Source organism: Hakea prostrata, unplaced genomic scaffold (assembly GCF_041222555.1).
Source record: "Hakea prostrata isolate BN-2017 unplaced genomic scaffold, UWA_Hpros_2 contig_11, whole genome shotgun sequence".
In the NCBI taxonomy this organism is placed as follows: domain Eukaryota; kingdom Viridiplantae; phylum Streptophyta; class Magnoliopsida; order Proteales; family Proteaceae; genus Hakea; species Hakea prostrata.
In genome coordinates this window covers 46765-60606 of record NW_028291130.1, presented here as the reverse complement: position 1 = coordinate 60606, position 13842 = coordinate 46765, and the positions used below count along the sequence as shown (strand labels likewise).

Genomic DNA, 13842 nt, shown 5'->3' with positions numbered 1-13842 from the left:
GTCTCTTTATTTTCTCTTTTTATGGCTCCATTTCCTTCTCTGTTTCTTTATCTTCTCTTTTTCTCTGGTATTGAATTATGCATTTTCTTTTTTTGTCGGTCTTTGTTAACCTCTCTTTATCTCTTTCATTCTTCAACCTCTCTCTCTCTCTCTTTGTCTTTTCTTTTCTCACTCTTTCTTGTTCTCTTTCTCTCATTTTAGACCTTCTCTTCCCTTCTTTACTCTTCCTTGTGTGAATGTGGCTTTTCCCTTTGTTTCGTTTTTTTCTCTCCTATTCTGTTTTGCTTTCCCTACTCTCTTTTTCCCTTATTTTGTCTCGTTGTTCTTATTCTCTCTGTCTCTCTCCAAACCCTCTAATCCCTTTCTACTAGCATCTTTTATTGACCTCTCTCTCTCTCCTCCCTCTCGGTTTATCTCTCTTCCTTTCAGACACTCTCTCTCTAATTCATTCTCTTTTGAAAGCGTCTCTTTGATCTCTACTAATGTCTTTTTTTGGCCTCTCTGGCTCTTGCTTTCTTCTTTATCCTTTCTTCTCTCTTCCTCCCCCCTCCTAATTGATGACGATTTTGTTTCATCTTTCTATTTCTCTATTCTCTCCCATTTGTCTTCCTTTCCCCCCTCTTCATTATGTCTTTCTTTGGCTTTCATGTATTCTTTTGTCTACCTTTGTTCTTGCTTCTTGCTCTCTCTCTCTCTCTCTCTCTCTCTCTCTCTCTCTCTCTCTCTCTCTCTCTCTCTCTCAACCCTTAATTCCCTCTCTAATAGGCAATGTACCTGTTCGACCTCTCTCTGTCTCTCTTCCCTCGTATCTCTCTCTAGACCTTCTCTTTGCTTTTTGGTCATTCTCTGCCTCGTTTTAGAAATCTCTCCATTTGGTCACTCTCTGCCTCGTTTTTCCTCCCTATCCTCCCTTTTCTCTATTCCTTTCCCCCTCTATCGTTTAGTTTCCCTGTCTCTCTCATTCTCCTTTCCCTTCTTTGACAATGGTTTTTTTCAGTTATTTCTCTCTCTTCCCCCCTTATTCTTTTTTCTTGCTCTTTCTTCCCTATTTGTTTGAAATGGCAATGAATCGTAGAGAGATGTTCCTTTTAAAGGCCACGTCTGATGTCTTTATCTTCCCTCCCTTTTGTCTCCTCTCTCCTTGCACTCACTTTCTATCTCTCTCGTGCCCTTTCTACTCCTTGTTTTCCCTCTCTTTAATCAGAAGATGGCCAAAAGCCAAAATAGAATAACCCTTTCAAGAGAAGGGACGTTTGCCTATTTCATCTCTTTCTTCCCTTCCTCTCTTATTCTGTGTCTCTTTATTCTCTCTTCTCTCTTTTTCTCTTTTCAAATCCTCTCTCCTCTCCCTCACTCTTCCTTGTGTGAATGTGGCTGCCCTTTTGCTCCATCTTTTCTTTCCTCTCCCGTTCTACCTCCCTTTTCCTTCTCTCTCTATATATCTCTTTGTCCGATCTTTCTTTGTCTCTCCTCGTGGTTTTTGCGTACTGTTTCTTTGTCTTCCTTTATTCTTGCTTCCTTCTTTTTTCTTCCCCTTTCCCTCTCTCTTTTTTTTTGTCACTCTTGTTCTCTCTCACTTCCCTTCTCTCTCTTTCTCTGTCTTGTCTTTATCTGTCCATCTTCTCATGTTGCGCTCCCACCATAAATAATGAACTGTAGCAGCGTAGACGAGCTTACCTACTCGGTCGCAAATCGTGGAACCGTAGAACTTACTCATAACCCAGTTCCAATCTCGAGCAAAACCAAAAGTGCACCTCGATTAGCCAATACCATTAATTATTCTAGACAACCAAATTGCAATCCAAAGACCTAACTTTAGCCATGAAAACGCCTATCATCAAATTATATATAACAAACCCTAATTCAAAAATCATTCCCAAAAAGATTAAATATTTTGTCCCTAAGGCTAATCATAAATGTTGGTACTTTTTTAGTCCTAGAATCTGAGACATAATATTGATCTGTATATCTGCAAGGATTGTACTTTTCATTCTGTAGTTGTACCTGTTAAAAGGACAGTTTTTAGGCTGTATGGCGTCAATTACCATTTGGATCAGCCAAGCCCTTTATCGATATAAAATGTTTAGAAGGAAAATTACGTAACAGCCTCCTTCCTTCTCTACTATACTAATTAGACTCAGTGGGAAGGTAAAGTACTCAATATACCCCTACATGAGTGTAATACATTAGGCCTTTAAATCATTGTGATCTGTAAGAATAAGTATTCGTTAATGAAAACATATATGATATATCTAGGCATCAAGGACATCATCTTTTGATCAAGCTTTTTCATTTTATTAGCATCATCTGTGCTTAGTATCTTATTATTTACTAAATTTGTAGGAAAGGTTTCTGTGTTATTCTTAGTTCAACTGTATGATCGTGGTATCTTTTGATCTCCTGGCATTAATTACAAATAAAAAAACAAAAATAAAAACTACGGGGGCAAATCAGATCTGTTGAATAAATGGAGGTTCATTTTTCAGTAAAATATTTGGTTGAAATTTCTTATTGCAACAGATGGAATGTTGTGCTGATGTGCTATCTGCTGATTTGCTTTAGGTCGCTGATCTATCTCACCATTGAATCTTTTTTCTCCGCCAGGTTAGTCTAAATTAACTCTAACTTGACCTTATGGGTGTTGGAATCCTAAAGTTTGAACTTCAGTTTCTATTGTAGAAGAAATAATCGATGTATGTCCTGTTTCATGGATGTCTCTTTTCTAACTGTGTGTGTGTGTTTTTTTTTTTCACTTAGCATGATTCCATTGTAAGGTGTAGTGCTCTTTGGGCAACTTATGATCCTAAACGTCGGAAGGGAAAGAAAAAGAAATTAGTTTCTCTATTTCTCCCCTCTCTTTTCTCTTAGCGATGTCTCTGTTTGACCTATGTCCATCTCTTTCTTTCCTCTTGTTTTGATCCCTTTCTTCCTTATTTTGTATCTTGTTAAGAAATTATACTTTAGATGTTCGTGTTGCCTTTCTGACAACTTGGAGGGGGTTGGGGGATGATGGTCCTGTTATATTTTCGAATACTTTTATTCAATGATCTTTTAACAAAACTACTCTTCACTGTCTTCTCACTGTTCTTATTCTACTTCTTTTGTCTGTCTCTGTGTTAAAAAATTTCACGTGGGCATTAAGAAGACGAGGTACTTCTTTTCTAATACAGAATGTAAGCTATGTTAAATGAAGTGAGTTCATTTGAGTTGTAGGTTGAAATACTGCAAAGAGGACTTAAAGAAAATGTTTAGAAGGAAAATTACATAACAACCTCTTCGTATCTTTTGATCTCCTGGCATTAATTAAAAATTAAAATACAAAAATAAAAACTACGGGGGCAAATCAGATCTGTTGAATAAATGTAGGTTCATTTTTCAGTAAAATATTTGGTTGAAATTTCTTATTGCAACAGATGGAATGTTGTGCTGATGTGCTAGCTGCTGATTTGCTTCAGATTGCTGATCTATCTCACCATTGAATCTTTTTTCTCCACCAGGTTAGTCTAAATTAACTCTAACCTGACCTTATGGGTGTTGGAATCCTAAAGTTTGAACTTCAGTTTCTATTGTAGAAGAAGTAATCGATGTATGTCCTATTTCATGGATGTCTCTTTTCTAACTGTGTGTGTGTGTGTTTTTTTTTACTTAGCATGATTCCATTGTAAGGTGTTGTCCTCTTTGGGCAACTTATGATCCTAAACGTGGGAAGGGAAAGAAAAAGAAAATAGTTTCTCTATTTCTCCCCTCTTTTCTCTTAGCGATGTCTCTGTTTGACCTATGTCCATCTCTTTCTTTCCTCTTGTTTTGATCCCTTTCTTCCTTGTTTTGTATCTTGTTAAGAAATTATGCTTTAGATGTTCCTGTTGCCTTTCTGACAACTTCGAGGGGGTTGGGGGATGATGGTCCTGTTATATTTTCGAATACTTTTATTCAATGATCTTTTAACAAAACTACTCTTCACTGTCTTCTCACTGTTCTTATTCTACTTCTTTTGTCTGTCTCTGTGTTTAAAATTTTCACGTGGACATTAAGAAGACGAGGTACTTCTTTTCTAATACAGAATGTAAGCTATGTTAAATGAAGTGAGTTTATTTGAGTTGTAGGTTGAAATACTGCAAAGAGGACTTAAAGAAATGGGGATCTTGAAAGATATGTGAAGGCCCTCTCAAACTTATCATCAGCTGAACCCAACTTTTATAGGTCTGTTGAAACTTCTGTTTGTTCTTTCAGTTTGTCATTTGGGTTGCATTTTTGTCCAATATTGGGAGAACACATTTTGGGCTATTTGATTCAAGTAGAATGCATATAGACATAAAAATCTCTGTTGAACAAGCTCACTATCAAGGAATTGATGTTCACAATTGCCCCATGATTAGCTGTGACCGTCCTTTGGAGCCAAATGTTGTAAGTTATAGGTATTTCCTTCTCTGAGTTATTTCTGCTTCTTCAGCACGAGTTTCTTGTGTACATTATTTCATATATCATTCAAGATTATATAGCTTGAGGTGAACAAACATGGCAGTTCTTCGGTTCATGTTACAGATTTGCATCTCTTCCTGTGTTTGCCCAATTAAGTTAGATCTGAAACCCATGACTCTTCCATATTTATGTGCAGCCCAAGTGGAATCATTTCAAGGAAATAAAGAGCTGATACTTTATTGCAATCATTGGCAGGTGATAATGATTGTACCCAGAAGTTATATCCCTTATTCTTTTGACGGACGAGAGAGGTATTTGTTGCACTTCCTTTACACTATCAAACTGCATTATTGTTCATCATACAATTCAGATAGATATCAGGTTTCTATGTAGTCAAGCCCTATGAATGGTTAGTTTAAGTTGGACACACTGAAATTGCAGTTGTCATTCATTTGACCCATGGGAAATCACTGAATGCAAAGAACTGCCTGTTGAATGAATGTTTCATGATCAGCCTGTTGGACTAGCCACTAGCTAGATTGGATCCACTGCATGATGTCCTATCCTGTTCACTGTTATTGAAAACCTATCATTAACAATTTGAATAACAGGTACCGGGCATTGGCATGTCCTTGTTACTGAAATTAGGCATGGGGTATCATTTCTGAGTGATAAAGCTGGTGGCTATCTTTCTTATGAAGTATCTATTGGTAAGTACCATCAATTTTGTTATTTATGGTTGGAAATAGGTCCCAACAAGATAAATGAATTTGAAATAGTCCAGCCGTCTGGTTTTGGACTTTTAGGGTGTAAATTGGTTTGTGATCAGTGAATCATAAGGATGATCACTTTTTGCCAACTCATTATTTTCTAAAAGCGACTGCCTTGACATATGAAAGCCTTAAACCTCCATGTGTCTTTATGAATTTAACTTTTCAATTTCCCTATTAATTGTCGACCATGGTTTTGAAGTTTTTAGTCATTTGTAGCTATAACTGGGGACTCTTGGAGTAAATCCCAATACCCCATGGAAGATTGCTCTTGAGCCTTTTAGGACAGGTGATCACTAGTATGCAGGTGAAATATCTAAGTTTAAGACGGTACCCATTCCTATCCATTTTTCGTATTACCCGTTACGATACATGTGACCTTTCCCACAAGACATGTTCAAATCTTCTTCGATGAATTTGAATTATTTTTTGTTTTTGTTTTTTCAATACAAAATAGTTAGAGATTAGGGAAATGATGAAAGAGTGCTTATCGATTAATTTCCTCCAAAACTTCAAAGCTTTAGTGGATTCCGATGGGCAAGGGAGCTAACCATGATTGTGTGTCCAGATTTCAGTCATTACTCTATTTTTTTCTTGAAATTATGTTCTAGTGTTAGAGTTGGGTCTGTGCTCATATATGTACTCTCTAACTACTTAATGGGTTTGTGATTTGTTTACCTATTGGAAAGTTGTTTTTGTGAATTTAAAATGGAGAAAATATATAGAAATACCATATTATATAAAGCTCCATTGAAAAACCATCCTTTAATTTCCATATATCGTCCAAGTCCAATCTTAGATAAAACTTGTCATTATCCACCCCCCCCCCCCCGTCTTTTATGCTTTTTACTAGGTTCTTTATACCTAGTACTACATTGTAAGTTAAAATATTTATTCCTCTTCTGGTCTTATAAATTTGTTTATTTTGTATAATTTTCTTGGTAACCTTTCTTTTGAAGTTTCCTGAAGAAAATATAACGTTCAGGAAAGAATAAATGAATTTCCCCATATTACACATGGTACCCTCTTTTTTCTTAAATTGCTACCCTTGTTTTAGTTTTAGGTGACTATACATTTGTATGTGTTTACATGATCTATACGTCAAGATCTGTAACGTACACTAGTCGTATATTCAGTGGTGATTTCTATATGAGGAAATGTTGATGAATCCACACTAGGGAAAGATGGTTCCAAAGGGAAGAAATATACTTCTGACAAATTAATTTCAGATTGGAGAATCTTCAGAGCACATCTTGTTGCAAAAAAAGGTAAATGTAGCTTTCCTTTTAGTTGAAATTACACTTTCTTTCTTAAGCTACTCTGGAAAATGATAAGAAGTAGGAAGTTCTCATGCTTGGTTGTTACTTATTACGGTTTCATGATGAGACATCTAATTTGCTGGTGTCTACACTGGATGTTTGAAGATGGATTGTGGACTTACATGTATTTCATAACCTCCGTTGGTCGCTTTTGGCCAAATCATTTCCACAAAAGTTTTGGAAGTTACTCGCTTGGATATCATGCTAGGCCATGATTGTTGCTTTATAGAACTAGGGTTTTGGAACATGGTTTTTATAAAAAACTCGCATTGATTGGGACTAAGCTTCTTATTCATTTTTATGTTTTAATTTATTCATTTTCCTTGTGGGGGGGGGGGTGAGGGTGGGAAAATGGTCGTGACCCTTCAGATATTGATTATTTCTGCTACTTTAATTGGCATATAAGGAAGGAGCTTTCATGGTCTTTCATGATTATGTGGCAGATCCAGATCATGAATCATGTTAGAAATGCCCTTTGACTTGCCTCCTCTTCCCCTGGCAGCATCAACTGTATGGGATTCCCATGTATTGGACTTCCCCTTCTGCTATTGAAGTCTTTATGTGTGAAAAGATGCATGAAAGAAGGAACCTGTTTCAGATGGGGAAAAGCACCTTGTTGGCTTTGATGGTTCCAAACACATGGGATTCCAAAAAGCACCTTGTAGGTCTTGATGGATCCGAACACTTGGGATTCCTTTTTGCCAACTCATTTTGTGATATCTTGCAATTGAATGATAATCTTGTGAATGAGGCTTCCCTTTGGTTCCATCTTTCTTCTCTCTCTTTGTCTCTCTTTTCCTCTCACTCTTTTTCATTCTCTCTTTTTTAAAGGCTCTTCCCTCTCTCTTCCTTTTATGAATTGGTTTTTTTTTATTTATTTTGTCTCTCAGTTTTTGTGTTTTTTCTGGTTTTTTTTCTCTCTCTTTTCTTACAAGCCCTATTTTCTCTCTCGCTCTTCCTTGTGTAAATTGGGCTTGCCCCTTTGCACCGTTTCTCCTCTTTAGTTTCGTCTCTTTTTTCATTTACTCCCCTTTCCTCTGCGTTGTGTCTTACTTATTCTCTCTTATTAGCCTCCACGCACTCTTTCTTGTCTTCTTTCTGTCTCTCTTTTAGTATTTTGACCTTATCTTGCCTTTCTCATTTCTTTGTCTAAATTAAGCCCCCCCTTTGCTTTCTCTATCTATTCTCTCATTTTGTCTCTCTACTCTCTCTCTCTCTCTCTCTCTCTCTGTCTTCTTCCCTTCAAACTCTTTCATGATGTCTTTGTGCAACCTTTCTCTATCTCTCTTCCCTCTCTTTCTCTCTCTATCTTCCTTTTACACTCTTTTGTTTAATCTCCCTTTTCATTCTCTCTCTTTTTCTTGTGTTTTTTTACTCTTTTGATCTCTCCTTTGGCTTCCTTGAACTTTTTGTTGACTTCCTTTTGTCGCTCTCTTTTTCCCTCTCTCCCGTTGTTCCCTCTTTATTTTCTCCCGTTCTGTCCCCTTTTCTCTCTCCATTCTTTCTTAGACTTTTTTTTCTTCGCCAGCTCGTTTGGATAAGGGTCCCCTTTGTTTAATCTCTTTAGTCTCTCGTTCTACCTCCCTTTTTTTTTCTTGTGTTTCTCTTTTGTTCTATTTTTCTTCGACTATTATTTTATAGCCAACTTGCTTTTACGTCCCTTTTGTCTTCCGCACTCTCTTTGTGCTTTCTTTCTTTCTCTCCTTTTGGCTTACTCATACTTTTTCTCTCTTCTTCCTTCTTACGTTCTCTCTCTGTCTCTTCAAACCCTATCTTCCACCTCTCTTTGTTGTGTTATTAGGTGCACCTTTTGTTCTATTTGTCTATTCTCTTGTTTTTTTCTTCCTTCTCGTTTTATCTTTCTTCGACTCTCCTTTTTTCTCTTATTTAATGTTTGGCATGTCTCTCTCTATCATACACCCAAGCTTCCTCTTTCTTCTTTATGTGAATGAGGCTTCCCTTTTTTTCGTCTCTCTTCTCTTCCATTGTCTCCTTTTTTGTTCTATCTTTTGAGCCTTGTTCTTCTGGGACTCTTTTGTCCTCTCTTAGTTCTTGCGACCACTTTCTCCATCTGCCGCTCTCTCTCTCTCTCTCTCTCTCTCTCTCTCCAAAACCTAGCTTCCCATTTGTTGGTTTGGCTCCAGTTTACAGATCAAGCTGTATTTGCTCAATGTTTGTTCGGACTTGGCATTATCCTGGTATGTCCTTGTGATTTAGTTTTGACTGAGTTGGATCACAATGGTTTTGTTCTAGTGAATTACTGTTTAATTAGATCCAGTATCTTGGATGTGCTAGATTTTCCTAAAACTTTAACTCATAATGGAGTCGATCTCCATTGCTAGATATGTCGTTCTTCGGTCAGACTTAGAATGGATAGTGTTCGGTAATCTGACTTGACTAACTTGAGTGCGATTCCTATTGGTTGATTGCAATACTATTTTTCTACCTTAATGAAGACGTTGTGATGCTGTCGATGTCTGTCCTTTTTTTTTGGTGGTTGTTCATGATGTTATGCTCTCTTCATATGCATGCTCTGGTACTGTGGGATGGAGTTTTAATCAGTTTGATGAATATTTAAAATGTCCAGAGATTATTTCATGGACTCAAGGAGGAAAACACAATAGCTCCAGTCCTACAGTGACGTGACTCTTAATCCTTGTAACTTGAAATAGGATTTCTCCAGTACAGTTATTCTGACTTCATATTGACAATAAGTGACATTGCGTGTCCGTGCTAGCTTTTGGTTCATATTGTTTTTGCATAATTTCTTACAACCCATATGTATGATCTTGGGACATTTGCTATTTCTCTTTCCAAGCAATGGCAATGGCAATGTCACTGCAAGAGTACAGATTGATAAGCAACTGCTGATATGTCGAAAGATTTATCAGGATAGAAGGGAGACGTCGTCAGCGAATTTTGAGCTCACAGGGAAAGAAACTGACGAAGAATGCCTAGAATTAGTTCAATAGATGCTATGGAGACCTGGGCTAATCAACAAATGGAAGAAAATGTACATTGTGTTGATAAGGTATTGTGAGTGGTATTTCTTGTTGATCTTAGTTCAGAACTTCAAGCTTTCATCTCTATTTAGAGTACTTTACAGAGTTCAAAACTCCAGATTTAGTTAGTTTAATCTTTATGTTCAATTTGAAAGTTGGTTTTGATAATGCAACTACAATTGGCTTGGAGGAAACAAATTCACTGGTGATATTCCAGACTTGAGCCCATTGCATAAGTGGGTTTCTCTGTAAGTATATTTCCTCACCAACGACAGTTCTTGAAGGAAGAGTAACCTAACATGACATGTTAGTGACACCGTGACAGGCTAAATGTAACCAGATATGTTTTATCAAACTCTCCACTTGTTTAGATTCTTTCTCATTAATCAAGTTGACTTTATTTTATTTTGTGATTAAATCAATTGAAGAGGTTTGGACAACAATAAGTTGGACGGGCAGATAGCTCAATCACTGGGGGAACTTGACAATCTTCAGGAGCTGTAAGTTTCCATTATGCCTTCACTCTTGAGCTTTCATTTACTTGCTAATTACCTTCTTGTCTGAACAGATTTCTACAAAACAACCACCTCGAGGGTCAGGTTCCACATGCCTTAAAAAAGAAAACTGGAATCAAGATTAAGTAAGTCAATTACTGCTTGTTTCCTTTCTGTGTTCTAGAGAAATGGTAAGCGTTGATTATCACTCCACCCTCCATCCCCAACCCACCCCAAAAAGAAGAAGAAAAGATTATCCTGTCTTAATGAATTTTCTTGGTGCTTTAGGCTCTCTCCTAAAGATCAACCGGCTGACAACATATATGATAAAGCACCATTTGAAATGGTTATGCTGTATTATTAGTTTTTGTGCTTGGACAACTTAATGACCAGAATTTGTAATCATCTGATTTGTGACAGGAGGATTTAATCATTTGAAGTCCCATAGTTATTCTTACATTTCCCCCATATGAAAGTACGCCGACATGCTTTTTTATGTTTAGTTGCCTTATTGTACACATATTTTGCCTGTGGGGGTTGACCTTCCTTTAATGTACCTCCTCCCCCCCCCCCCCCCCTTTTTCCCCCAATGGTTATGGTTGCTTGTGTTGGGGGGCTGGGAGTTCCACCATTCCTATATTACTGTTCATCTTAGAATCCATGCAATCTGATATTAATAAAATTTGTTTGTTTTTAGTAGGGACTGATATTGAGAAAAAGTACATATTGATGTTTTTCATTGAAATTGATGCTCAATTCTTTTCAAATGTTCAGAGATTTTGAATAAACCCTGTAAGACAAATTGCTGTAAAGCCATGCAAAACTAGTTGTACTTGTGCTAGATGGAAGGATGTATCTAGCCTTTTTATGTGCCTTGTTTTTTTCTTTCTCCACTTGTCATGACTGATTCCTGTCTTCTTTTCTCAGAAAAGCACCAAATACACTAGAAAAGAAATGGAGGATTGATGGTGCTTAGAGGGCAGTATACCTTTCTCCTAATCAATTGAAGATGTTTGGACAACAATAAGTTGGACGGGCAGATACCTAAATCACTGGGGGAACTTGACAATCTTCAGAAGCTGTAAGTTTCTATTATGCCTTCACTCTTGAGCTTACAGTCCTTTAATTACTTGCTAATTACCTTATTGTCTGAACAGATTTCTGCAAAACAACCACCTTGAGGGTCAGGTTCCACATGCCCTAAAAAAGAAAACTGGAATCAAGATTAAGTAAGTCAATTACTGCTTATTTCCTTTCTGTGTTCTAGAGAAATGCTAAGCGTTGATTATCACTCCACCCCATCCCCAACCCACCCAAAAAAAAACCAAGGTTTGTTAAAAAAAGAAGATTATCCTGTCTTAATGAATTTTCTTGGTGCTTTAGGCTCTCTCCTAAAGATCAACTGGCTGACTCAGCATATAAGATAAAGCACCATTTGAAATGATTATGTTGTATTATTAGTTTTTGTGCTTGAACAACTTAATGACTAGAATGTGTCATCATCTTTCCATTAATTTCCTCAGAGAGTTATCAATGAAAAGCCACTGTGGGGCTGTATATATTATCCAAAAAGTAGTGACTTGAATATTCCTTAACCTTATGCATTGATCTAGAGCTCTACTTTAATGGCTTATTGTCCTCAAACACCCAAAGTGGTTGGTGTTACTGCACTTTCCAGTTGCCTATTTGGGGCTTTATGTGGGACCTCAAAGGTTTCCAAACTTCTAGAAACTAGTAAATTTGAATTGGCATATGAATAAAAATCTTACCTGAGCTGGCTAATTAGTACAAGAGGATAGAAATGCTCATTTTCACTTTTAAAAACTGACCACAGTCAAGCTAACTCTAATCTTCCCCCAGTGGGGGTATGTAAAGGGGCTGTAAGTAGCCAAATTACAAGTCCAAGTCAGCTAGAACAAAAAAACCAAATAAAAAAAACGTCACACTTCCTTCCATTAATGAAGGTGTTGTTTCCTAATCACATACTCTATTTTATGGATCTTTAGCTCAATTGGTAGAGCACTTGGAACATGAACATGTTTCAAGGGGATGGTGGTTCAAATCCACCAAGATTCTTTTGATTCAATAATGAATTTGAATTATGCATGATAAAGACTAAGTGTTGGTTAATTTCGTATGTAATGTTAAAATTTTGTTTGACCCTCACTTATTGTATAGTTTGATAAAAGGTGGAGGCTCAATATGTCCATGTGGATAAGTTGGGATTGTAATGTGAATGTTTTGCACAAGATGAAACCTAGGACTTTAGTTTTTCTAAGTGCCCTTCTTGGGAAGAAACATTAGGTAATTTCATGTCGGTAGACAATCATATTTTAACTCAAATATTCAAATTCAATACACAGTGTTAGAGGAGGTTTTCCTTTTATATAGTAGTATGATAGTATGATAAAGGGTATTTTGGACATAAATGACATTTTAAGCGATTTGGTCTTACAAGGTATTTTGGCAATTTTAGTCATAAAGGGCAATTTGGTCATTAGGGTTTAGGAATTTTAGGGTCAAATACCTTAATTGTCTCTTGTGATGATAAACATACATGCTTAATTCTGATTTGGGAGTCAAAATATAGTCCATGCTGTCTTATGTGATACTCCTTATTGCTACTATTCCATTAATTGATAAAAAAAAAATTTAGAATTTTGTCTTTAGATTCTGGATTTTGATTAGGACCATTCACCTAATAAACAACACATTGAAGTGGATATCTCACCCATTCAATTAATCAAACTCATCGACTACTCTCTCAATTTTGTCTTTACAGAACCGGAGCAGCAGCAACAAATACCACTTGACATCCTGCTGCAAATACCACTTGACATCGAGCCATGATAATGGCACTTGAAGCCAAGAGAAAACTTGGTTTCATCAATGTCTTCTGGACTTTGCGAATTCGACAATAGGTAAGTGATATTTACCCATTATTTATTATTATTATTATTTTATTATAAACTTCAGCTGATTAGCTCTAAATAAAAGTAAATTTACATTCATACCCACGCATCTGTTATCCTGACCGTTAAATCTGATTTTATAAATATGGTGAAATCTGGACCGTCAGCGGGGTTTTGGGGTTTCACATCCTCCGCATCACTTGCATCATTTATAGGGTTAGGGTTTTAGTTCAATATGGCGACGGCAGAACTGGTGTTGTTATCGCTGTTGCACTGCCATGGCCGTCCCTGTGGAGCTCATCGATCGCGATTCGCTTGTCAAGTACGCTAACACTTCTCTGAATAGGTACTCAACTCTTCTGTGTCCTCTCGCCGTCGAAGCTGTTCTCTCCGTCGTGGACCCTGCGAAACCAGATCTAGTTGATCTCCGTGACTTCAAGATCGTGAAGAAGCTCGGCGGTGCCGTTGATGACACAGAGGTTGTTAAAGGTTTGTTTTTGACAAGAAAGTTAGCCATACCGCTGGTGGCCTAACTCGTATCGAGAATACTAAGATTGGTGTGATCCAGTTCCAGATATCGCCACCGAAGACCGAAGACGGACCTTACTCCATATATTTTGCTTGGGACTTATTCAAGGCCACCACTCGATTCATTTTCTTCTCTCCTTGCTATTGAAATGGATATCGAGCAGGGACGGGGAGAACTGAAGTGTGGGATGCTTGTGTTTTGGTCTTGGGACTCTTGATTTCGGTTCTCTTATATGTTGGGCTTAAGGTGCTTAGCTACTCCAAATGCTTAGCGAGAGAGAGTGGAGAGAGAAAGAAGGGGTCTCTTCCTCCATGTGCGCTTTGATGCACAAATATTTTTGTGATGGATGCTTTGAAACCAAAGTTAGCAAGCCTTCGGCATGCTCGTACACTGCTTG

At 37.3% G+C, this 13842-nt stretch overlaps 1 long non-coding RNA gene across 1 annotated transcript; it reads left to right on the top strand.

Moving 5' to 3' along the window:
* Positions 1–9454: 9454 nt before the first annotated feature.
* On the top strand, positions 9455–11307 carry LOC148999404 (uncharacterized). The gene is made up of 3 exons (XR_016170944.1): positions 9455–10150; positions 10932–11085; positions 11162–11307. It is a non-coding gene; the product is annotated as an uncharacterized LOC148999404 (long non-coding RNA).
* The last annotated feature ends 2535 nt before the right edge of the window (positions 11308–13842 follow it).